The 26,349-nt window shown below is 43.8% G+C and overlaps 1 protein-coding gene across 1 annotated transcript in view; it reads left to right on the forward strand.

Moving 5' to 3' along the window:
• The first annotated feature begins 1,043 nt into the window (after window positions 1-1,043).
• HIVEP2 (HIVEP zinc finger 2) overlaps window positions 1,044-26,349 on the forward strand; it is a 116,155-nt gene continuing 90,849 nt past the window's right edge. The window contains exons 1-2 of the mRNA XM_032184133.1: window positions 1,044-1,139; window positions 17,572-17,677. The gene's annotated coding sequence lies outside the window, so the exon portion shown is untranslated. The remainder of the gene's footprint in view (window positions 1,140-17,571; window positions 17,678-26,349) is intronic.

The following is a 26,349-nucleotide window of genomic DNA, read 5'->3' on the forward strand; positions in this document are numbered from 1 at the left end:
CAAGTGCTTCCAGTGTTTGGTTTTAGGGCAGTGACTGTAAGTAGGACTGTGAGCCAGGCTCTCCCTACGCTTGTTCGATAAGGGTACTAACGATTCACTTAGGGTCAGATGGTCAGCCTGGAGAGAAGCAGTTCCTGAATGCTCAGCACCCATGGCATAACCCCAGCGCCTCCAACTCTTTCCTTACGTCAGGCCCTTACTCGCTTCAGAAAGGTGGGAGGGAAATCGAAAAGAAGCATCTGTATTCACTTTGCTGGATTGTCAGCCATCTCTGACAAGTGAATCCTGTAGTTTTACACTCCAGTTTTGCCCCCAAATGCATACACAAAACATGTTTTACTCCACAGGATCCCCAAATATGTAAGGCTTCATCTCCAGATGCTTGCAGAAGTATGGGCTGTAGCAAGAGCTGAGTGCATCTCTATATTGTAATAATGTTCCTTACACAAGCTGAACAAGGAAAACTAGAGCAGCATGGCTCCCGAGCAAATATTGTTTCTAGTCACATACGATACTTTGCAGCTGAGCCTGGTAACACGCTGCTCAACTGTTTTGCTATGCAAGCTCAGCGAACGCTGTTAGCAATAAAGCCGCTGCTGGTTTCTCCCCCAAAACCTCCCTCCTCGCCGTGCGCTGGAAATGACTGAACTTTGGCCCTCAATCTGCTGACACCCTGAGGGAGTGTAAATGTAATGACGTCTTTGCTTGTTTCAGCTGCACAACAGGAAACGCTCATGGCCTCCCCGTCTTCCTGCTCTGAGAAAGCGCTGCCTTCTCTCCCTCCCTTCCCCTGCGGCGAGGCGGGCTGAGACCTACTTTCAGGTCTGCTCTCTGCAGCGAGCCGTGCTCGCGGGGCCCTGGCTGCTGCTGCTGCCGCTGCTCCCCCTCGCCGGGGCCGCCAGCCGGCTCGCTGTCAGCACGCCTTCGCCCCAATGCAAGGCGTGGGGTAGTTGGTTGGTTTATTTCCCCCCCCCCCCCCCCGGAGAAGGGGCTGAGAAGAGAATCCAGTCACGTTGCAATGGCTTGCTTCGCAGGGCACGTCACTGGATGCACCTCAGCTGAAAAGACCGGGATGGTCAGGTGATAATTTGCCGTGGGGAGACTACATCACTTGCATAATATAGAGGACACGCTGTCAGGTGGGCACGCAGGGATCCTGGAATACGGCCCAAATAGTGCTGAGTAATGCTGGGCACGAGGGGCCTGAAGAGATTTCTTTGCTGTGGTGGAGCGCGGAGCCTTGCTTCTTGCACAGCAGCGACAGGAAGCCCGTTTAACCCTCTCCAGCTGCAGTTCTCATACTTTGTAACCAAACCAGGGGGATGAGTAAGAATGGTTGTTGAGAAACACCAGCATTTTGCAGCTAGCTGAGGGCAGAGGATTTTGTCCCATCAAAGCCAGCCAAAACATTAAAGCGTTGCGGAGCTCTTGCGAGGGAAATTAATTGGTTCAATATTCAACTGGTATTCTGTAATGCCTGGGGTATGCAATGTGTGTGTGTGTGTGCGTGTGTGTGTCACTCTTTTAAAAATAAGGTGCATATGCACCGGTGAGTTTGCATATTGTGGTGGGAGAATAGGAGCTGAATAGTCTAGAATACAGTGTCCTGAATTTGCAAGATTGAATTAGCTTTGAATGTAGCTGATTCTGGTGCAGTTGCTTATTTATTTGCTTAATGCTGCAGAGGCATTTTATTTGAGGAGCAGCTTTCGTCTGGGCTCTAATAAGCAAGTTCTGAATTTACCTCATTAATCTATTGCACTACCTAGCAAAATAGCTGTTGTTTTTAACAAGCTGGAGTTATGTAACATGAATCATGCATGGCAAGATGCTTGCAGGCAGGGAAAAGCAAGATGTGCAAAGAAATAATGGCATTCAGCCTTTTGCAGAATAGGATATGACTGGGTTTTGAAATTAAATACTGTGTGTTGGTACTCTCAGCCGTACAGGCAAGTTCCAGCTATTCATTGTGAGAGCATGTCTTGAAACAAAGTTTTGAGATGGGAAAGTTTAACAGACAGGAGAGCGAATTTGTTCAGCCATGTGCAGTCCTTGGAGGGTTTTGCATCCGTGCCTGCCAAATTCCGCCCCCCTCCCCATTGTTTTTCCTCTGGAAAAGCAGTGTAGAATTATACATGTGAAAAGCCTCTTAAATGGGACCGACCGATTTCATGTGTGAAAGAAAATAACTTGATGAGCTGTGATTGCCCCTATAAATTGTTACATAAATCTCCTTTCTTCTTTTAAATATGCCCCTGTAGGGTCATTAGGTATGTATACACTACAATAGTCCTCTGTCTCAACAGATTTTACAGTTACTTTATGGAAAAGGAGAAGCAAGTGGTTATGTGAATGCATTAGAATCAAAGAAATTGATTTTAAGTCATGTCTTTGACAATTTTTCCGTGATAATTTTCTCTGCTGATACTCAGTTTTCATCTTCAAAGCCATACTGAGATGTTAAGCCGGGAATAAACTTTTGCTCTGGTGGCATGGATACAAATATTAAATAATAATAATAATAATAGGAAATAAAGGAATGGAAGTAATAGCCCTTTAGGAAGGGAATGGGAATGATGACAGTTTGGGAAAGAAACGATTTAGTGCTCTTGAATTCCTTTTCAGAGGGTCCTCCTCCCTTTCATGTTGACCAAGTAATTCTGTAATTTTCTTTCCTTTCCATCTGTCGATGAAATAGCTGTAAACTGTGGGGTAGGGCCATAAACTGCAGTATTTTGAGATTTTACTGTTATTAGTAACAAATATGCAAAAATAAGTGCTGATAATTATGGTCTTTATTCATATGCTGTGTGCTTATGTATACTATGGTTGATTATGTATTAATACAGACAGCAGCTGAGATGTAATAAGGAGAAGTAGCTACATCTACAAACTGCTTTTATAACTAGCACCATCATAACTATTACCATTGCTGGTAATCTGAACCTGGAGAACAGGAAACGAACAACTATAGATGAAAACATGTATTTTCTCACACAGAAGGCCACTCAGGTCATGGCCAAGTATGTCGAAAAGGCATTTTAAGGAAGCGGGCCGTGTTGCTCTCATTATGTCCTTATTTTCCAAACAAATGCAGGATTTCTCTTGGACTGTCAGTGCAACATCCTTCAGAAAGCACTTGCTGTGAGAACTTGAAAGAAAACTCAGCCTTCAGAAGAATGTTAATTTATCGTACTGAATTGACTTAGTTTTGTACAGTCATGCATTACCATTACAGTGGGAGAAGCATAGAGCCAGGTGTAGAAGTAGTGCCTCATAAGGGCATCAGCATCTGGTGGGTGGAGAATGACCCTGTCCTGAATTTGCGTGATTATAAACAAATACGGAGTTCACCAAATGTTCTTTAGTTGTTTTGAGTCCCAATACTCTTTCCTTTTGACTCCGTGATATTTTCTGATTGACTAATAGTGATGTCCTTTCTGCAACTGTGTGATCTTCTTAATGCAGATGAATATTCTGTAGGGGCATCAAATGAAATTGTTGGCATTCTTTTGCATGTTGTCAGTACTACAGGTCACGATTTTTATGATGTGGTTAATTAGGAGGGTTTAAGTGTCCTTTGCGTAAATTTCCCCTGCCCTTTTGGATGAGAAGCCAAGGCTGCTCTCTGGCTGTGGTGGGAGGTGTGGGCAGCGGAAGAGAGGCTGCCCTTGATTTCTGGTGGATTTTCTGTTGAGATCAGTGCAACCTGAGTGAGCAAAGCAGGGCAAGTAGGTGGCTGATGGGTGAAAGAAAATGCCGTGAGTGACGCTGTTGCCTATGAGGGTGGTGGTGTGTGTGTGTGTGTGTGCACGCACAGAGAGCGGCTCGCTGAGGAGCAAACTCTCGCATCCTGGGGTCCTTGAAGAGATTGTCAGAGGTTAATAGCCCAGGTCACAATGCTCTACTGAGAGAGGGATATCTTGCCCTGTGAGTTGTTGTATGCAATTGTCTCATTTTCCTTGCCTATTTTAAAAGCCAGTCTTATCGGTTCAAACTCTCAAGTATCCCCAGATTAGCAAGTTGTTCCCATATTGCAGCAAAACTTGAAATAATTACCGACTCAGTTTCACTATTTTTGCCAGTTTAGAAGAAAAAAAGAAAAAGTGAAATGTAATTTACACTAATTACTCAGTACTTGAGATGCTCAGCGTGAAAGTGGCTATGTGCAAAATGAGATTAAATATGTATAGGAGAAAAATACGTTGTGTAACTTTTTTCATATTTAATGCTCTATTTGTATGTCATTACCAGTCCATCTGCAAGAAGAATTATCTTAGCAGATTGAAGAATTTTTTTTATGAAAAAAATACTGTTGTACAGTTAGGCTGACAAATTAAAAATGAAGTTTTAGTCTGAACAGATTAAGATAGGAGAGCTGTAATAAAATCTCCTTATTGCAGGCTTACTTTCACTTAACTCTGTTTACTTTATAGGCCTTGGTATGATCTGAGGGGCCAAACAGTAGGCATGCTTTTTCCAGTTGTGTTGCTGAGACAGAAACATTTTGCCTCCCTGAAACTCGTGCATGTGTTAAATCAGTGGCTGGGTACTAGTGAAGGTTGTTTAACATCACCTGAGCAGTTCATGGGCCGAGCTCCTTGTCCCAGGAGTGAGACAGATGCACCATCAGTCTTACCAAAGTGCGTGCTATGCTGAACTGCTATTGCCAAGGTACACGTTTCTTTGGAAGCAGCAATGCAACACACTTCTGTATTTCAGAGAGCTTGTGTCACCACCCAGAGATGCGCATGTTCCCTCTCTTTACCTCAGCTGACCCCGGCTTTGAACTTCCCAAACTTTGGAGATGTTTGTAGCTAGCCTTTGCTTTGTGAATGGAATTTGTTTTTCTAAGTGCAGCATGAAAGACTTGGTTTATCTGCATGGAGCATGCTTGCTTGAGCAGTTGCTTTCCACAGTGCAGCACTTGTAGATTAAACTCCTTTCTGTTGTGGTTGTGCCAATTCAATTCATTCTGCAGCAAGTCGGTTTTGCTAGCGTACTGCAGCAAGGTGCCTGGCTGCAGTAGTGAGGAAGGAAATTTTTCATTTCCGCTGATGTGTAATTCTTGTAGATTTGAAATGGTAGTGACAATTTTTTATAATCATTTTGAAAGGATTTTCTGAAAACCAGAATAATGCTCTCTGCTTAGATGCGTGTTATGTTTCACCTGTGAAACTACTTTTAATTCTTGTGTTTGCACTTGGAATTTGAATGCTTTGCATTGACACTAGAAGTGGCAGTGTCACATGCACAGAATATGCCTTTTAGTTTATTGTGGCAAATTTTACTATTTGTCATGTGTGATCACAGGAGCTCAGCAGTGTACTACTGCTCATGTGACACACTTACTGTAATGCTCTACCTAAGGAAATGCGGTCTAGTGAGTAGCTGGCGAGGAGGGACTTAATACCCACAGGTTCAATTCCTGGTTCTGCTACACAGCTTACGAGTTTAGGGTAAGATTCACACCATCTTACAATGTTTTCATGTGAATTAAATCCACAAGGATGAGTTACGCACAAAAATACCTTTGTGGTGCAATATTCTCCTTATGTCAGTTCCATTTCTTTTCCTTACAGGGATGTCATGTAGGCAGATGCTGTGTTTTGCTATTGACCCATAGAAAGCCAGTAGTTTTGTGCTAAAACAGAGTGTAGGATTTGAACCTTTTTTTTTTTTTTTTTTTTTTTGGCCATTTTTAAGTGACCATTCTCTGAGCTATAAACAATATACATAATCACAGGATTTACTGTAAGCAGACCACTATTAAAGACCATACAAGTCTCACAGAAATGGGGCTATGCACTGCTTCAGACTCCAGTTCTGTCTCCTTTTCTTGGCTGAAAATGGCTGGGCTGGGTTGTTTTTCTCCCAGACAAACTGGTAAAGTTTGAGGTGGGAATTTGTAATGTAAGACATTGTACTGTGGTGTTAGAGTGAACAGCAGCTTTGAAGAGTGGAGGGCAAAGATGTTTCTGCCGTTCAAAGGATGAATGTGGGCAGTGCAGAATTGCCAGTTTCACCCTGGCTTTTTTTCCATTTCATAAAATACACATTTTGAAGTATGTAGGCAATTCAGAGAGTAGCTGACCTGAGCAAAGCATGGTAGCTGTTGGGAACCCCAGAAAATGCATCCTGTAAGAGGGAGCCCCCGGGGACTCTCCCAGGCCTCTCCTGAAGACTGTGCTGCATCTGCGTAGGTGTGGCTCGTGGGCCACCTGAAAGCCATGCCAATCCACCCCGGATGATGGCATGGTCGTGGGCAACCACTGAAGCGCAGGGGGCTGGACCAGGAGACCTCAGAGGTCCCTTCCAGCCTCAGCCACCCCATGATCCTGTGCCTTGACCTGTCCCCTCTGTGTGGGGGATGGCATAGTTAGCGCAGCTTCTGTCCTGACATAGGATGTTGCGACTGAGCTCTATAAATACCAGTATGAGTGTCAGAAATGGCTGTGGTGAGGAGTGCTTAAAAGCTCACCTCTCTAAGTTCATCTACCAGCAGCTCACGCTTCTCACTGATGGACGTTCCTGAGAAGCGTGAATCACCGCCGGCGTGCTCAGGCCTTGCTGCCTGGCCCTGTCCTGCCCCAGCTGCTGCGAGTGGGCGATGCCGACGGGCCTGCAGGCAGCAGGGAGGGCTGCGCTGACTAATTTAAGTAATTAAACTTGGGCTCTTGGTACTGCTTGCCTTGCTTTCCTCTGTTTTGCCAGTCTGGTGTATTGATGAGGATGTGCTGCCCGATGGCAGTCCTTTCTGCTTATCGTGTCCCCTGCCTTGTGTTGCTGGGATGCCTCCTGTGTGCAGCTACACCCTTCTTTCTTTGCGAGTTCGCTGAGCATGCTGCTTAGCAGGTGAAGAAAATCCTGTGACGGGTGGAAAACACTGCATACAGACCCAGAGAAAAGAAAAGCCTGTGTTGGGCCAAATATCTGCCAGATACATCTCGTGCTTGCTTAGCAAAACCCCTCAGTGAAACCTGAATTCTAAGCAGATTCCTATGTTGTAGTGAAATCCCTGGGTCCTACACATGCTCTCGATATATGCTTATGCACTTTGTGAATAGAAATGGCTTATTGAGCTGGCGCCAGGGTGGGGAATTTTGGGACTCCTGCTGCTCTGCTTACAGTATTTTGCTGCAGAGTTTAAGGCTGTAGAATGACACCAACTGGAGCCACGGAACAATCTGCTCCCATTCCCGCGAATTCCAAATTATTTTCCTTCTCACATGCAAAGTTGTACCAAGAGCTGCATTTAAAAACCCATCTGTTGTCCATGTTATATCAATAGGAAGAAAAATTTTAGACTTCAAAAATATTCTGGTTACTTGCTCCATACTGCTGTCATCTGTCTTTCAACTACGAGCCATTTCTTGTAGTTGCACTTACTTCTAGCCACTCAAAATTCTTCCTCCCACCAACAGACGAAACTCCTAGTCGGCTAAAGAGCACAAGTGGAAACAGGATGCTAGAAACTGGTTGTGGAAAGATGTGACTGCTTCTGAAATAAGACGTTTTGATAGCATAAAATAGGTAAATTGATGTAATTGCGTTGTGGGTTTGTTTTCTTTGTATAAAATGTGGAAATAGAAATAAATTACTTTAAAAGTTGTTTCTTCATATTTTTCATTACACTGATAATATTTTTGAAGTCTCGTCAATGTCTATAAATATTTAAATATAAATTGACACACAAATACATAATGCATAAAAGTAGAGCTATTTTTTTATTGCTTATTAGTTTTTACAGCAAAGTTAAGCTGATGATTCCAGTGCTACTGATTATAATTAACCTGCGGCTGACCCCAGCTTTCTGTGTTGCAGTGGCAGGAACACACTTCACGCATTTCATGACAGATACCCTGCTTTGGCACAGGGCAGCAGTTGAATTCATCTAATTTTAATCTGTTGTTACATCTGTAACAGTGAGTTGTTGTAGAGCTAGAGAGGTGATACTGTATCATTTCAGATTTGCAAGGCTTTCTTTGCAACTATAATGAGTACTCAGGTATTTCTGTCTATATGTATATATTTGTATTTCCTACAGCTTTGTGGCTTTTCTTCCACTGTTTGTGAAGCAGTAACTTCTCTCTGAGGGCTTTATGGTTTTTCAAATGCTGTGCTGTATTCTGCAGGGGAGATGTTCACTAGATGATAGCTCTACGGCCTTTTCCTTTATTGGCTGTGCAGAGGATATGGGTCACAAGCTATCCATCTCATGACGGTTGGATAGGCGTATGTTCATGAGAAGTTCAGGATGGATGCCCGTATTACTCATCAGTCCCCTGTCAGGATTTGTGATTGATATTAGAGCAACCCCTATGTTAGCCAGTGTCCAGCTGTGTTCAGTTCTTCCCCAGTATGAAGAACACAAAACATGTATGATTAAGTACCTGCTATCCAGCTGATTTTGCCTGGATATGTATTGCCGCTAGACTCTTATCCCGGTCTCTCTTTGCTGGTTTAGTATTTCCAAAGACTAACTCGAGCGATTTCTCTACAGCCCAGGACGATCCCTATTGATGTCAATTTGCAGATGCCCAATCTTACTGAGGTCTCTTTCTGGGGTTGGGTGGTGGAGGTGAATCACACAGGAGAAACTCAATGTGGAAGGTTTCTGGCCACTGAGAAAGATTTTGAGGACAAGATTTGGGCCAGGGGTGATCCCACAGAGTGAACGGCAGATTTCAGACATCAGCAGGTGAATAGCCACCCTCTGAATTTAAATGGTTGGGTCAAAGGGCAGCACTGTTTCTTTCTGTTTATCAGGACGTTAAGCAGAAGTATTTTTTATCCATTTTTAGACAAGCATTTGGTACAACCTCTGTTGTGATGCTGCTGGCATATGGGTGGAAGGTACAGGAATATAACACTGGTGGAAATAGCAGATGAAAAAGATGTGGCAGACCTCTAAAGGCAAGATATAATTAACGCAGTCATGGTCCAGTAGCATATTGTCTAAAATGTTTACCCGATGCTTTCAAAGAAGCCTGGAGGTGTGATGGACCTTTCTGCCACTGAATTTCAGTCCTGAATATCTGGGGGTAGAGAGCTGTAAAGCAGTCAGCGTTTTCACAGTTCTTTCTGGGTGAAATGCATTTGTATAAAATAAGCTGTATGTGTTGTTTATTGACTTGTCCCTGGAATGTAAAGGCTTTAAACTTTAGATGCATGCATGGGTTACTGTTGTTAAAAGTGTGATAAGCACTGGGTATAGGCTGTTTGTAGGAAACAAACTGACGTCTGCAGTAGCAGATTTTTGTGGCTACGCTGCAGTAATGTCAGATTCGGGGGATATTTTTGGGCAGTGCCCCACTTGCAGGGACCCGGAGGGAGGCTGGGGCCTGGGCACTGACCTGCTGTCATTATGAAGGGGCTGCATGCGGGGTGGGGAAGCTGGACTTCAGAAACAGCCCTGACAGGGGCATAGCACAGTTGGTGGCTTTAGGCTTCTTGGTTTAGTGGCATTGACATCCAAATTCAGGTCAAAGATGAAAGAAGAGTGGGACAGAAGGTCAGCAGGGCATAGCTGTGCGGAAGCGCTAAGTGTTTCAAATTTGTCAGCCTTCCTACTCCCCTGATTTTCTGCTCTTTCAGTTCTGCAGCCACCAGATGCTTTAGAAAACACCTCCAATTTTTCAGTATGCAGCAGAAATCATGAACCCCGGTTTCCTATAAGCATCTGTCTTTTCGATGCAGTTCCTGACTGTGTTTGCGCCACTGTAGAAAAGGAGGTGAGGGTCTGGTCCTTGATGTGAAAGCAGCTGCTGCGGCCAGAAACAAGGCTACAAAAGAGATTTGAGAGGAAGACACAATTAATTCCTTTGAGAATACTTTTTCTATGGGAAGTTCTGTGAAAATGGTAAAATGTTGGAATTGTGAGATATAGGTGATTTATGATTACAATTTTTTCCCGTGGTATTGTGTAAAGGCTTCTGTGAACAAGTAGGCTACCCTGACCTTGTGTCTTCAGGCACACCCAATTTACAACCTAAGTATCTGATAAGGATGAAGAGGGAGCAGAAAGGTTATCACAGGAATCACGGACAGATGGCTGGTGACATGCCCTCCCATGTCAGATCTGACGCCCGGGGACGCTGGGAGCTCCAGCCCTGTCAGTCGGTAGCGCTTCAGCACCGCGGGGTGCTAAGCAGCACGCAGGTCAGCTGGGTGAGCCTTGGGCCTCCTGTTAAACCTTCAGCAGACCTTTTTCCAGTGAAGCTTTGGACATATTTAAAGTTTATTACATGTATCTTTGTGTTGCGATTGAGCCCCTAATTTGTTTTAATCTGAAGTTTAAAGGTCCCTTCTGACATAAGGCGCATTGATTGTTGGAAGATTTATGGAATAATGTCAGATACTGCTGTTGTAAAAAATGTTGTTGTCTTGCAAAAGTGAATTTCTTGTTTCTTTGTCTAGTGACATATTCAGAGCACTTGGAAGGAAGTTTTGGAGTAAGGAGATTTCTACCCTGGGGGAGTAGTATCCTGTGCTTTAGTTAGGTCATGTCAGGCCATTGTTTTGCTTCTCTTATCGTCAAGATCTTGTGTCTTTATTCATGCTCAGCTGTGGACTTGTGTTTCCTGGAAGAGAGTGAAATAATTAAGAATTAATACTACAAAATCATATGTTCTGTGCCTGTAGCTAGGTTTGTTTAGCTGAAGGCAGTTCTTTAGTTATGTATAGTAATGGGTGATATACATAAGTAGCAAGTAATATCTCATATCTGTGGTTATCAGTATAGCTGAAAAGCAACACGGTAATTCTCTTTAAACACGAGAAAACATAAAATGAGAGATTCAAGGTCACCCATCCAATGGCTAGTAAAACGAGGGTCTCTGTCCCCTGCCAGTCTTCATCCCTAACTGTTAGCTGCTGTTCTCAGTGGCTTTGCCTCTGCTGGCAGATGTCACAGAGACAGGGTATGGGAAAGAGCACGTTTAATTTGTTGGTCCAGATGTGGCTGAGGGGACGACAGCTGGGTACACGGGGAGGGGTTTATCAGTGTAAGAAGCCACTAAAGCAGAGCGATGCATGTGGTGCTGAAGAAGGGCATGTGGTGTGTGATGCTTGCTCCTAAAAACCTGCAAATGGCTACTCAGGGTCACACAGCCTAAATGCAGGTCTGGTGAGAGGGGCTGGGAGAGGAGGAAGGGCACTCCCAGGCTGAACTGAGAGCTGATATTGCTGTGCACTTGCAACATGTGATAGAACAGCAACTCCCTAATGATCGCTGCTAATGGGGTGGCCAAAGCTCCTCTGTCTTGCCTAGTGAGTTTGGCTTGGTCCTGCCATCAGAGCTGAGACCTCACTGAGTGATGTGAGCAGTAGCTACCATGGTCACAGCCTGGGGTGTGTGGCCCTGCTTTGCAAATCTGCTGGATTTCCATCAGGGTTTCTAGTGCTGGCAGTGAGATGCTTTTCACCAGAGCTCAGTTCATCACTGAATAGGAGGCATGCAAAATAGATGCTGGTTTGGTTTCACAAGCATGCAGCTTCTGCTCTGGAATTTGTTATTCCATTTCTTCCAAGTCTTCCTCAGGGAAGCACCTGATTTGGATTCCCTTTGGATTTTACCCTTGATTCTTGAGTTGTTGCTCTCTACCCCCATGTTATGGCCACAGCTTCTGTCTGCTTCATTTTCCACACCACCATCGCTCCACAGTGGCTCCCAGTAGATGCTGGGACTGACTGACTGGGAGAAGCTGGAGCAAACCTCCTGGCAGAGGTTATGCTGAGGCTTATTCTTCACGTAAGTGGTGATATCACAAAGAGATCAAGCTGTGCAGCCATAAGAATAAACGTGCAGAATCTAAAACTCGCAATCCTGGCTCATCTGTCACATAGCATCCTTTGCAGTGTGAGACGAAGTGTCCAGCTCCAGCTGTAAGCTGCCCTCGGCAGACACGCCGTTACCTTCTAAGTGCACGTCTGTAATCTCATCCTGAAAAATATGATTTTACCTTCCACTTACCCTTCTGGAGACAGCTTGTCAGAACAACATGGTACCGCAAACTTATCCTGCTTAATGTCAGCTAATTAAATTCATTTTTGAATATAGTACTAAACCAATTTAATTCTGTCTTTCAGAGCCTGCAGAGACAGTTGTGACTCTCAGATGGGTTTCTGTCTCTGATTAGTGATCAGATCTCTTTGTGCCATTTCAGACCGACTCTGTCTTTCTTCTGCGTGTCTCTCACCTGTACTTGTGATGCTGGGGGACTGGCTGTTGCTTCCGCTGCTTTCATAGCCCCAACATGCGCTGTCATGTCTGACAGCATGCTCCGTTTAATGACTTTTGTTCTCTGATATGGAACTTCTCTTACTGTTGCTGGAAGAGAAATAGAAATTGCTGTGAAATGCTCTTGATGTTAGCTGTTTATTTAGGAGGTTGTTTTTCAGAAGTGTTGCTCTTTGGAGGGGAGGGATGGCTACTGAGTGACCTTCTCACTCCACACTAGTGTACCAGCCTCCGGATGATCGTCTGCATCGCAGTCCAAGTGTGACAGCCTCCAGTAATGGTTACCGCCTGTCACTCTCAATATATTTTGTGATCACTAACGTTCATGAAAATGAGGGGCAGAATTTAAAAAAAGAATTAGTCAAAAAAAAAAAAAAAAAAGAGAAAGGTCAAAGCAAGTCGCAGTGGGAAAGAGAACAATACACTTAATTAAGTAGTGCTGATGGAGTATATCATGACAAAGACAATCTGGTAGATATTTTTTGATTTTAAATGCCCTCTGTGCAGGTTATCAAAGAAAGTCCAAGGAAAAAAAAATGCTGGTTCTCCGGGGATTTTCATGCATTATTTTTCTGGCACATCATCACTCTTGTTGTGCAGCTTTGTGCCGGGGAGCATGTCTGATCTGTTTGGAACCCCCCGATGCTGTCTGACGGAGGATACATGTAGATTGCAGCAGAGCAGTTCATCCTGTGTTTGTAGCTGTATTTGCTTTCTCTCCTTGCTTCCTCTCCTACATGTTGATGCGGTCTGTTTGTGTTAGGACATTACAGCCACTGAACTGAATTGCTCTTACCAGCCATGTAATTCCTTGTTACTGAGAAACTCCTGCTCTTGTTCATTCCAGGATGTAACCAAAGAGTGTTTGGAAACACGGTTCGGGAAGCAGCTCACGTTGCTGCTTCTCTGTGCTTGTTCTGCACAGAGAGGAGGTCTTTGGTGTGCGTGTGGATGTCAGCCTGGCGTATTTTACAGGCAGCTGATTCATCCTTGTTTTATGTTGCCCAGTAAGGTATACAAGTGCTATGTTGTATGTAATATGGCTTCGGATGTCAGAGAGAACTAAAGAGGGGCTTTCTCACCTTTACTGACATAACGCTTAACTTCCGACACTGGCAAGTGCCAGGAAAGTCGAGCTCAGGACTGTAATTCCCTTCTTAATTCCTCAAATTTCTGAGGAGGAAAGGAGTGGAAAGTTTTGTAGTTCAGGCAAGTTAATGTGTTTTCAGTTCATTAGTTACATTTTTCCTTTCATTTTAGAATATATTTTTCTGAAAGTTTATTCACAAATGTATTTTTTGTAATTAGTAGCTATAGATTTTTTGAGAATCATAATAAAATATATGTATTGGAGGAATTTTTGAGGTGTATTGCTTAGCCTTGACTTTAAAAAACAATTTGGTGCCTGTATCTAGCCAATCTAACCATGTGGGTTTAAATACTTTGACCATTTTATAAGTCCTCATTTGTTTTTCCAGCCAGCAACCAGTATTTGTTGAAGGTGGAGAAAGAATTGCTAAAACCTTGCTAAGCCCTAGAGCACAACAGTGCTTTATAGGCGTGCTCTCAACACCTGTGTCTATAAGATCTCCTCAGCTCTGGTGTGAATGTGCTGTATGCAGTAATATGAACATTTATGGTGCAAACAATTACATGTTTTCTTCTTCAGTGCTGTAAGAAAAGTTCTTCGGGGCAAAAGAGTAACTTACCTGTAGTTCATTATGTTTAAATACAGTTTTAAGATTGTTTTAAGACAAATAGACTCAGTTTTGAGAAGTAATTGTGCCTGATATTTGCATTTCCTTAGAAGTATGCTCATAAAAATGAAGGTCTTAATTGTTGGCACTGGAGATTACTACTGTCAACTATAGTAAATATACAGCTTGGAAAAGAACTGTGTGCATTTTCTTACAGTTCTCTCTTTCAGTAGAGGCTGTATTGATTTGTATCTTTAGTTCCCCATCTTTCCCCCACCCAGATTCAGTGCCAGTTCCCCAGTGTATTCCTGTCTTCACAAGCTATTTCCATAATTGCCAGTGCTGTTTACTTATGTATCTCCTATATAATTTACACTTTCAGGTTTCACAAAGGTGTCCAGTTGTCTTCTTCACCTAGAAAGACTTTGCCTTTGCTTTAAAGAGGCTCTTCTAGGACTTGCAATTTCTGTCAAAATGTATTTTCAGAACTTTGCTATCTCTTTCTCACCAAGGGAAAGACATTAGGAAGTCTCTGCCAGAGAAATCTATGTGAAAGATCTTGAAAGTTGTCAGATTCATGAGTAGTTTGGGCTCCTCTTAGCAGCTTCTCCTTAGCGCCTCCTGCTCTACCAGAAGTGGTTTGTTTTGAGGAATTTTGGCATTCTCATGCACAGTCCCTGAGTTCCCTCCATCTCAACTGCGAGCAGAGAGGAAATAGGCATTGAGTACAGTACCTGCCCTGTGGCCTTGAAAATCTTGACCATGGTCTTCCTTGCAAAGAATAGGATTGAGAATCCATTAAGGAATCTGGGCAAAAGGGTCAAAAGAGAATTAAATGGAGAACTCCAAACTCAGTCCATAGATAACATTGACCAGCAGGATGACAATGACGGCTTTTGACTGCTACCAGCCTGAATTAGTTTTCAACTAATTCATTAGAGATGAAAGACAGCATTTCATTTGGTGCCTCGTGTTGTGATATACTTGTGTTGAGGATGTAGAAGATGTAGCTATTTTGTGGTCGTTCTTTTCTACTCCTGTGGTGATCTAGGACTTGTATTTCAGACTGTTCATTTTCCAAGGGCACCGTTAACAGGCAGCAACAACAAAAACAACAAAGTTTACATGACTTATTCACCTGAAAAGTTCAAGCAGTTTTTTGAAAAGGTAAATGAGGTAATGCAAGTTAAATGATTAGGCACAGTCATTAAGGAAAGATTGATTAAATGACTCCAAATAAATCTGCAAGCAGAAAAAGAATGAGTTGCATATCTTACTGTGTTTTCCTGTTGAAAACAGCTGGCCATTTTTAGCAGCATCATTTTGTGGCAAAGATGCTGCAGATGATTTCTCTGGGAGGGAAAGTTCTTTCTAAGCCTGAAATAGGGAAGCAAAATTTAAGCAGATCAATAGAAAGGATCTGTCCAACACTCTGAAAAATGTCTGTTTTAGGGAAACTCCTTTATAGTACCAAGTCTGGATGTGGAGAGAAAGAATTTTTAAAGAATATTTACCCTTAAGTGTATTTGGTGGAATGCTTTAACTTACAAAGTAGTGCTTTCTTGTTCTTTTATACCTATGTCTACCTAGGAATACAGATACCTGCTACTGTTTTGGCATTTCTGGAAATGAGGGACTGGTGAGCCCTCTGTGTGTAGTTTCTGGGCAAAACTCCCCAGGCAGATGAGTAGCTTTCACAAGCTCATGCTCTGAAGCCTCTGTCTGTAAGGTGGGGAGTGCTGTCAGTTTTGCTGTGAGCGTTCTGTCCTCAACAAAAGCGTTCACAGGCGGTCGATGTCGTTCACATCATGTTCCCATCCATCCCCACCAGGGTGAATTTACCTCACCCTCCGTGCTTCAGCCAGCATTTGCACTTATTTGCCAGCAGTCCCCAGCTGGTTTCACACACATTCACATGGTTCCTGGTAGCTTGCAATTGGGCAGTGTAGGCATGGAGCTGGGGGAGCTGGCTGCCCACCGATGCTGTCCCTGGATGAAGGGAGCCCTGCAGAAAGCCCGGGGCAGGGGCATGTTGGGGCCCCGCATCTGCAGCTTGCCCCCAGCCACCCCGACAGTCTCTGCTCTGCTGGTGGCTCCTTACTGCTGTGTCCCATGCTGGGAATCAGTGTCTCACCTCTGTCTTTGGCATTATATGTATTATATACAGCTGATTCTGTTTGCCAACCTGTATTCATACTGATCCTGAGCAGGCAAGCACTAGGCATTACATATTAGCATTGTGCCATGGGAAGTGTACCCTTTGTGAGTATCTTTTTCTTGTTTTGGACCATGGATGTGTTCTTCCTAGCTTAAGCTTGTTATTAAAGACCAAATGCAGAGACACTGTCTTGCTTAGTTGGCAGAAAATGCAGAAGTATGTGGTGCTGGAGAGCTGTGTGACGTTGTGGCTGGCCGGTGAAGCATAATAAAAACAAGAGCCAAGCCACTTTGGAGGTATGAAGAGTCAAAGAAGCATTAGAGTAATTTAAAAAATGTAAACTGTGGGTAAAATCTGAAAACATCATTTCTTTAAAATTCTTTGTTATTTACCAGACTTCCCTCCTGAAAACCTCCTGCCCTAGGATGAGAAGCAGCTTGCAAAGCAGGAGGAAGATTGGCTTCTTCTGGGGGAGGCTTTATCTCTTCTGTGACTTCTGACCGCTGTGGGTGTGTCTGTACGTCTGTGTGTGTCTGGGTATATTTTTGGGTATCCTGTAAGTCATTTTATCCACATTTTCAAAATAAAAGAGAACGCAATTAATCTGCCTTTGATGTCAAAGCTGTGTTTTATAGCTTCATTCACGTCCTCATGCATTGCAGAATAAGTCAATGAAATTTATGTGCAAGAGTTTCTTAACTCTTGTTTCAAACACTTACTTAGGGGGATATACAGCCCAGGTGAGCTTTTGTTTATTTAGGACTGTAGACTTTTAAGGTTGCCTGAGCCTGTGTTTGTTTCCATCAGTTGTGATTTTGCCGTTAGTTTTAGCAGGAAAAAGCTTTTTCAGCTCTTGGAAAGTTTGTTTTCTGCCACTTATCTTTTTCACTGGAGACAATGCTGCTAGTATAAACTCATTTTCTGTATCTGCATATATGAAAATATTTGTTAACAGATTAATTATCAAGTGATTTTAGATGATCAAATAATATGCTTGTAGTCATCAATAGGAAAGTAATGCTCTCTTAAGATCCCTTGATCTTTGGTGGTGCATCTTCTAAACCGGTGACATTCAACTTAAAAAAAAAAAAAAAAAAAAAAAAAGATTGAGCACAAGATTGAACACTGATAAGGTAATTCCTTTCACCGCTGCATTATTGTCAAATCCCTGACATGGGAAATCTTTATCTGTCCACCAAACAGTTACAGCTTATGTGTTATCAATGGAAACTAGTTTTCGCTGCCTTGAGATCATGCCTGAAAACTGGCCTGGAGCAGTGGCCAAACGGTTTGCCTACATCAGTGAACTTTTGCTTGTCATCGTGAACAGCAAAATGATTTCTATGAGCCTGGGAGGAGCCCAGATACTGTTAATGCAGAGGGGAAATACGTGAAAATGCACAAATGTGTTAGTAAAGCTTGATGTAAACCTCTGATTATGATGAACAATATATCTGGACTTGTTCTGTTTTCAGGTGGGACCCTCTCCTGATATGTGATCTGCAGCGAGCAACCCTGAATCATACGATGACAATGTTATCACTGCCACATCTCTGGGAACCAGTTATTCATAAGTATACGGTATGTGAACTTCTGCATCTTACATTAACCACCGCTTGTTGGAGCAGCACAGGAACAATAACACAAAGGTGCTAAAAGTCAATGAAGTAAATGTTAAGCCACATGTATAATCAATTATGCTGAGCCGTTCCAACAGATGTTTATCTGCTAGGCCTGGTCCATATGCAGAGCAGTGAACTGTTTTACCTATGAGTAAATGAAAATGTATTTATTTACAGCTGTTGGTAGAAACCTTCTACCGATGTTTTCTTTGGGTGAAGTTATCCTGGTGTAACGATGGCGTGTAGATATGCAGCCTACTACTCTCTTCCTCAAGGAGGAAGCAGTGGTGGCATTGGCATGAAGGGTTTTGTACCTTAACTGTATCATTGCATTTAAAGCAGTACTATTTTTGTGTTAGGAAAGGTCTTTAATTGCTTTTCTCCTTCATTCCATTTTCAGTTTCTGGCCAATCTGAATTCGATTAATTTCACACACCAATGAATCCCCAAAGAAGTGCAAATTAACTCCATTTTACCAAATTCAGCCAGATGATGGCAGGTATTCCCCTGATGTTTAGCTTTACATCACCCACTGCCTTTGAATAAGATTTTGATAGGAATTAAATCTGTATATTGAATCTTTTTTCCTCACCCTGTAAAAGGAAGTGGAGACTGAGCCACACGTTGTGAAAGGAGGCTATTTAATTTATGGTCTACAAAGACAGAAATTTCAAGTCACTAATATCTGGCATGTTTTTATTTCCTACTGTTCTGACTCAGGTACTGTAAACCACGAGCAAACTGTTTTTATGAGAATGGCTATGTCATTGTTTTATGTTCTGGAGCAGTTTATAGCACACCACATAGCCGTTAGCATGGAGCATCTTCATCTGATTTATAGCCGCAATGCAACTCCCACTGAAGCTGGTAGAAAAACGTTTCTTCACGCTGATGGGAGTTGGATTGCACTGCACGTAGCATCTGAGACTTTTGTTTAAGTAATGTTCTCTGTGGGGATTTTTTTTTTTTTCTGATTAGCTACTTTTTAAAGATTAAGTGTTAAAGATACAGCATGAAACAAAATTACAAGGAAATGGATTGACAAAATAACATAGGAGAGGACTCGATGAAAATCCACGTGTAGCTTCAAGAGTTATAAAATGATGAGGAAAGATAACTCTTGGCTCCAAAAGTATGCATCTGGATTAAACGCGCTGTATTTTTGTGTAAAGGTTTGAAGATGTTTGTCAGAAATGTGGCTGATTTACTGCTGCATCAGTGGTGTGAGACATGGAAAGCAATACAAAATCTTACAGGGATTAGGGAAAGGAAGCTCATGCTTCATTAAACAATTCAGTTTGTTTTGGGAGCGCCATTTGAAGCTCAGGTAACTTAGGTTATGAATGGTGAAGAGGTAGCCAAACCTGGCTGAGCTCTGGTTCTTCTATACGAGAAGCCCTTGGGGATGACGTCTCCCACTGAAGTGAGAGAGCATGGATCCTGCTGAAAGGGCTTCTAACGTGTCTTTGTGGCCACCCTTGGTAATCCCTGAAGGAAAGTTAGTTGGAAGAAAATGCGTTTTGCATTGTGCGGGGGCAGAGGTCTGGGAAGGACCCAGTAGGCCAGCTAGGCTAGTTTCCTGCTGTCACAGGAATCTTTTCAAAAGAAGGATGGATGTGTTTTGGTTGACATTTTCCTTTTCTTAGGTGGAAAGTGACTTGTCACAGGGAGAGCAGATATCTCAGGGAGCTACGGGCCAGCTGATGGGGAGAGATGGCTGCCACGGTGGTGACTGCTTGTAGGTGTCTGTGTTCACTGGGACCAAAGAGGAAGCAGAGCAGCGAGGTGTCTGCTTTTGAGCTGTATAACAGGGGGTGCCGTATCTCACACCTTGGGAGAACTTCTGATGGGAAATATTAACCTTCACAGATTTGCCATCTTCTCAGAGAATGAAATTTCTTTTGACTGTTGAATGTAGGAGTCAGAAGGAAGTGAAGGTCTTCTTGGTTGTTTTTCCTTTTGGATATTATTTTTGTTTTCCTCTTAGGCCAGTTCTGATATAGCATTGCAAACATTTCAGGAAACTAATCTGGAGGAGCAAAGCTCATAAAAGATAGGCCTTCTGAAGGACTGCACTCTGCTTATTGCTGAAAGGCTTCCGAGGCAGGCACAGTGTAAAAGATTACAGACTTCCACAGGAAATTAAATTGGATGTACTATAGCAAAAGTGAGAAAATGGAAAGGGCATATATACCACATTTATGATTATTAAGTGGTAGGAAAACGAAAATGTGTTATCCAGTAAAGTGTGTGTGTAATTTAGATATTGGTACACAATTGCCAATATTTTAAAGAATTTGGCCCTCCTCTTCTATTCACCCTCTCTCAATCTCATCATCTCAGTGTGGAAAATCATTTAACATCTTATAAAATTATGTTGACTTTATATTACATTAATAAGCGTTTTAAAAGCCTCAGAGCAAACCTGTCGAGTGCAGTTCCATTGCATCCTCCAGTGACATGTGCATGTATTCAAACAAGCTGGGAATGAAGGGTGAGAGCCTCCCTCTTTGTGCGGTAGCTCTTCCACATAGAAGCACGGTGCTGGTGGAGAGAAAAGTTTCCCCCTCTTTGTCTCCTTGATGTCAGCTCAGCCCTGCTGGTGAGCCGGGCTCTGTCCTGGCCAGGTGCCTGCAGTCAGAGCACAGGTTTCCCTATCAGGGAACCCTTTCAAAGGGGACAGTAATAACTTCCAACATTTTAATAACTTTTCCTATAAGATCTGGTTACCTGGAATTGCAAAGGATAAGCAGAACTCTGAGAGATTTAACTTTATTAGCCGTCATAAATCCTTTCCCTTTTGACTCTAATCAGTCCCCAGGGTCTTTTTAATGCTCTTGACATTGCGCCGGCCTTTCATCGTCACACAATATACATTTTCCTGTAACAAGAAAACCGACGGTGAGAGCCTGACTTAAACCAGAGGTGAGGGCAGGGGTGGTAGGGGCGTAGTGTGAGCAGAAATTCATTGCCAGTGAAGGGAAAGAGGCTTTGTCAGCGCTGTTCAGCTTGGTTTTTCCATCAGTAGAGGGGAGCAGAGGGGACCTGAGGGTGCTGGAGAAGACTCTCCCTGCAGTTTGTGAAAGCGCATACAGACAGCAGCGCTTTTGTGCCTTGTGCCGGCACGGGGGCAAAACGTGCCTCAGAAAGCCTCCTTATGAGCAGGCACAACCTCACGTCCCTGGGGGCAGGTTTGCTGCAGGAAACGCTCGCTGCGAGCCGGCCGGTTCAGCCCCAGGAGCTGTGGACAAGAAAGAGGTGGCTTGTGGCAGCGGGATGCGGGAACCTGCTGGGCGGAGGCGTGGGGTGAATGGGGCCCTTCTTCGCTGGGGAAGGAGTGTTACCAGGTGGTCGAGGGATGAGGAGTGAGCACAAATGCCTTCTTCATAAAGTAGCTACCTGGGTTACTGCTTTTCTATCCGAGCCACACACAAAATCCTCCGGAAAACGAAGGGGGAATTCCCAGGCTGGTAGTCTGTCTGTCCTTGTGCTGTCCAGGAATCCATGTGATGGGGAAGGCATCCAAAGAATCTGCCCCTGTGTGTAGTGAAGCTAAATTCTCTCTTGTTTTTCCCTATATGCGAGTCAGCAAGTTTCCTCAGCAAATGCTTTAATTTTAAGCTTAATGCTATGCAAATATTTAACTTTGGAGGTAAAAGCCTCGGGCTGGCTTCAGATCATGGACAGGCTTCCAGCTGTTTCAGCAGGTACAGATCCAACGTTTATATATGTGAATGGCTATTTATTTATTTATTATGGTAACCTTTTTATAATAAACTTGGATACTTGCATACCCTGTTTTTACTTTGAACATAAAAATTGATTTATTTGCAATGTGCGTACAGCCATTTTTAGAAGCTTTGGCAAAAACCTCAGAACTGTTGAAGATAATCATTGTAGGCTGAAGCTTTAGATAACGCAGAGCTGTACTGACTTTATTTTTCCTGTAAGTGAAGTGGCCAGAGCTCTGCTCACCACTGAAAGCCCACCAACATCAGTTACAAAACAGAGGTGTAGAAAGACCTGCCGCCTGCTGCAGGAGCTTTATACTGTGATTTGGCTGTTTGGACAAAAGAACATTGAGCGTCAAGAGCGTTAGCTATAAATATGCTTGACTAGGTTTCCAAAGTGTACGAAAATGCTGCCTTGGCATATACATTGTTGTATCCACGTGTATTGCATCTACTTATGCTTTCTCCAGCCTTCGTTTCAGCTGCTGCATGCCTGCAAACAGCTCTTATTAAAAAGGGAAAGTCCGTCGTCTTGTGGACCTTCTGCAGCGTGCTCAGCGTGTGAGCTATTGACTTCATAAAGACAAGAATAGCTGTGTCAAATGCATTTCATTTGCATGTGGCAAGATAGAAAAAGCAAACTCTGTGTGAAGAAGAACAGACAAGAAAGACACTGAATGCCTTAAATACTAAGGGAGTTAATGCTATGCAGTGATTTTTGCTTCTGTTATAGGAAGTGTAAGAACAGTATGCTTCCTGGCGTACATCACCATCCAAACTGCAAAGGTTTCAGTTCCATGGCAACACGACAAGCCCGATTGTGCTTAAGGTGTATGTATTAATGCATTCAGAGCAAGGGGCTGAGAGTGAGATGGAAAAAAAAGAAGACATGCCGAACATCTCCAGTTTACTTATTTATATATAAAGTAAAGGCTTTGTTCTTAGAAAATCAGAACTGACATGATTGCGCCCTCCCCCCCACATTCTCTCAAATTCTTTTCATGTGTGTTTTTCTCAGGCAAGAAGCAAAAGAAGAGGTTGTTTTTTTAGTGATTTTTTTTTTTTTATAAGACTGTAAGTGCAGTAGCACTTGAATGTTGCAAGAAAATGCTATTAATTCCTGAGACTGTTGTGTATCCCTGGAGAGAGAGGCTTGGTTGCGGGGAGATTATTTTTTTTCCAAGATGTACTGTTTTACAGACTAGAGTGAAGCAGTGTTGTCTTCTTTTTATTATTATTTTCCTTGATCTTTTTGATCTGCCCTCTTTCTGCCTTTCTCTACATCCACCTCCAGTTTCCCCCATCTTCCCTGGCTGAGGAGCAGGAAACAAGCCTGAGCTCTGTTTCCTGACCTCTAAAGAACTATAAAAGTACAAGGAAATGGGGTGTTTTGTTCTGCCAGCCTGCCTGGGTTTGCAGCCTTGCCCCAGTAATGCACCTGCTCCTGGGCAGGGTCGGGAGTCACCATCCGGAGCAAGCGGACAAGTGGCCAGGGACTAACCGGAGTTGATCATTAAGTGGATTCCCTTTGATCTGCTCAGCTGGCTGTGTGCACATGGGAAAGGGGAGTGTGACAAATGCTCTCTGCTCAGGGAGAAGAAATGCCTGAGGCCGTCCTGCTCCTTGTGCTAGCGGCCAGCGGGTGGAAGAAGGATCAGCCTCCAGGGCCCGGAGTCAGGCTGGGAGGGGGGAACCTCCGGCTGCTGGGATTTCTGAGGCTAGCAGCAGTGCTAAGCTGGCACAGTAAGGCTGACAGAAACTGGCAAGTTAAACTGGATTTACAGCTGCTTTGCATTGCTAAAACAGGCAAAGCAGCCAGAAGCTATCAGTGGATCTGGCCTATAGGTTTCGGCAAGGTTTCTCCGTGTGACTGCAGAGAGAACAGAGCCCTGCCGTTGGAGGCTGGTTGGCTGCTTCCTGTTGCTGTGCCAGGAGGAATAAAATTCATCTCTCTCTTATCTGTATCTTTTTTTTTTTTTTTTTTCTTGACTCACAACAGGAAAAAAAATATTAAAAACAAGACATTTTTTCACTGAGGTGAGAAGCCTGCCTTTGAGGTTCCAGTCAGGGGAAAGTTGTCCCTGCTCAGGAGAGCAGTGTGACACAAGTAAATCTTTTCTAAGGGCATAAATTGGATTGAAATGAGTAAATAACCTTGCACTGGCACTCGGCAAAGGGTGAATTTCACCCTCGGGGTGGCAGACCTGGGCAGGAAGGAAGGGTCGCTTTGAAGCAGGCACTTTGTAGAGGGCAGTGCTGGGAGCATGAGCCACATGCTACTGCTGCGTTTGAGAGTCCCCCAGATTTGTTGTCATGCTTTCTATGCAGTCCCCCGGAACAAAAAACAGGCGTAGCTCATTGAAAACATGGATATAAAATTAGCACATGCTCCTCAAGTTACAGGGCACCTTCATTTTCCTGACTTTTCACAATGGGTGGTACACAGGACCCTGGGTGAAGAGCGGGATTAATTCCAGCAAGCAGTGCAGTGGGCGAGGCGACGGGCGCCTGCGTAGGTGTCTGAGCCAGCACAGCCCTCCGGAACAGGCCAGCTGCTTCTGGTGAGCATCTCCCAGTGGAGTACCTCGCTCAGTTTGGCAGGAAGGATGAAGAGAAAGCACCAGGAAACATCAAAGGAAAAAGAAAGGAGGAGAGAAATCAAGGACAGGAAGAGAAAAGAGTGAGGAAACAGAGCAAAGACAGAAGGGCCAGCCCAGAACAACAGGGGGCTGGGGAGAGCACAAAGCAGGAAAGCGAGGATGCTCTGTTGTGCATGAGGGAAAAGTTGTTTTCAGATGTAAGGCAGACAAAACAGAGTGAGAAAATCGTAATACATGAAGTGGGAGAGGATGTCAGAGGTGCAGAGGAGGAAAATTCAGACTGAGGTGAACAGAAAAGATACAGAAACCATTTGGATTACTTTGATACTGTGATACTTTTGATACTTTGTCCAGCCAATTTCAAGTAGCAGCTGCGAAGTTCATAGCATCAGAGTGTTGTGCCATTCTTCACAAGGAGGCTTTGGGGGCCGGTGGGTGCAGCAGGGCCATGCTGGGAGGCTGCTGCAGGCACCACGGTTGGTGGCTGGAGGCTGATCTCTCTGGCTGCTTTCTGCACCTCTTTGGGAAGCCTAACACCAACAATGTGAATATTCCTGAGACTCGTACCATGCTTGAACGCTGGTGGCAATAAACACCATAACAGTTTTCAGTGTTTGCCTTCTTCCATCTCTCTCTGCAGGGCTTGAGACACTGCCCCCTTTGTCCCTGGAGAGCAGTGCAGTGGGGGCACCTGCCTCTCTGGGAGGAACGCCCCACCACTGTTCGGTTTGCCAAACAGGAAAACTGCATTTAGAGACCGGTAGTCAGAAAAATGTGTCTGGTTGTCTTCTAAGTTATCTGAGGAAGAACAGTTGTCAGGAAGGCAGGGATAAGGGCTCCCTCTAGATCCCTCTTCTTTCACTTGTTCAAGCTATCTAGGCTACCAGAAATAAACAGCTGAATGGAAATTTTAGTTCTGCCTGTGAAAAGCAGCTTTTGAATGAAATCTACATCAAATAACAAATGTCTTCTTTCCTCCTCCTCCTCTCCACCTACCTTGTTCCTAAACATTAACTTTTCATGTCACTTGAGCTAAGTTCAGTGTCAGACTCACCAGATCTTACTGAAAAATACATCCGTCTTTTGTGGCAAGCTGGAGAAGATGAGAGGCTTGTGGTGTTTTTCCTTCTCAATCTCTGCTCCACTGGGAAAAGAAGCTAAGGCTGTGTGAAGCTGCCTCCTTCCCACTCTGCTCAGCTTTGCTCCCAAAAATGCTTCTCCCTCAGATGCTTTGCAGCTTCTCTTAAGGAGGCATGGGTTGGCCCACCTAGTGCCATCGTTTGCCAGGGGATGTTTTCTCAGCCTGTGGTGACTTCCGTCATGGTAGAAGGCTGAAAAAGATTGCTGTGGAATAAGTATTGGCACTGCTAGCTGTGCCATTTGAAAATCATTACCTAAGCGTGAAAGAGAAGTAAAATATGAAGAATTATGAGATTTAAACCCAGCCCAAAGCCCCAAACCTCCAAATCATTTCTGCTTCCTGTTTTCTGAAGTCTTGGGCTGTACTCGCAATTGTGTTTTTAAACTTTGCTCCAGAACCACAGAGGTGAGAAATCACCCTTTCTCTGACAGGAGCAGTTTTGTGAGCGGTGGCACTGCGAGCTGTCCTCCTGCAAAGGAGGAGAAGGTTGTGGATGTGAAGGCTGGAGAGAGATGTTGTTTCTGAGAGTGCTTTTTTCTGCACAAAAGGGAATGGCTCTTGCTGGACAGCGGTGCCTGAAATATTCTGCAGTATGCAGTAGTACATACGATAAAGACGGATGCATTTTTGGTAAAAGAGTGGGGACCTGAGCTTACTTGGTTACCTTACCAGTATATCCTAACATAGAGAAAGCAAGTGCTGGAAAGGCCCAATGTGTCTGTTGGTAAAAACGGACTTTGTGACACTGACCAGAGTCTTGCTGTCTTTGTTGGAGTGGGCAGGACTATTCCTGTATCACACCGCAGTTAAGCAGGGATGTGCTAATAGTTACTTACTTTGATCAGTGCTGAAAATCAGAAGCAAAAAAAATGAAATGTGGACTTGGGATGCTGTCACACAATGCTGAATCAGCTGAAATCAAAGCCAGGTCAAAGTGTAAGTGTGATGGTTGATGTTCATGAAAAACAAAATCTCTCAACCAGTGGCTGAATTTACTTTTCAGCTGCTAGAGAAAATTCACTCCTCTCACAGATGCCCTGCAAGCAAGGCAGCTGCAGCTGCACGACACAAGGAGCTCTTTCCTCTTCCCTCACCTTAACCGTCAGTCCAGCAATGAGGAATCAGATTTAACCCTCAGTGTGTTTTGCAGGATCTGTGA

This window comes from Aythya fuligula, chromosome 3 (assembly GCF_009819795.1).
Source record: "Aythya fuligula isolate bAytFul2 chromosome 3, bAytFul2.pri, whole genome shotgun sequence".
In the NCBI taxonomy this organism is placed as follows: domain Eukaryota; kingdom Metazoa; phylum Chordata; class Aves; order Anseriformes; family Anatidae; genus Aythya; species Aythya fuligula.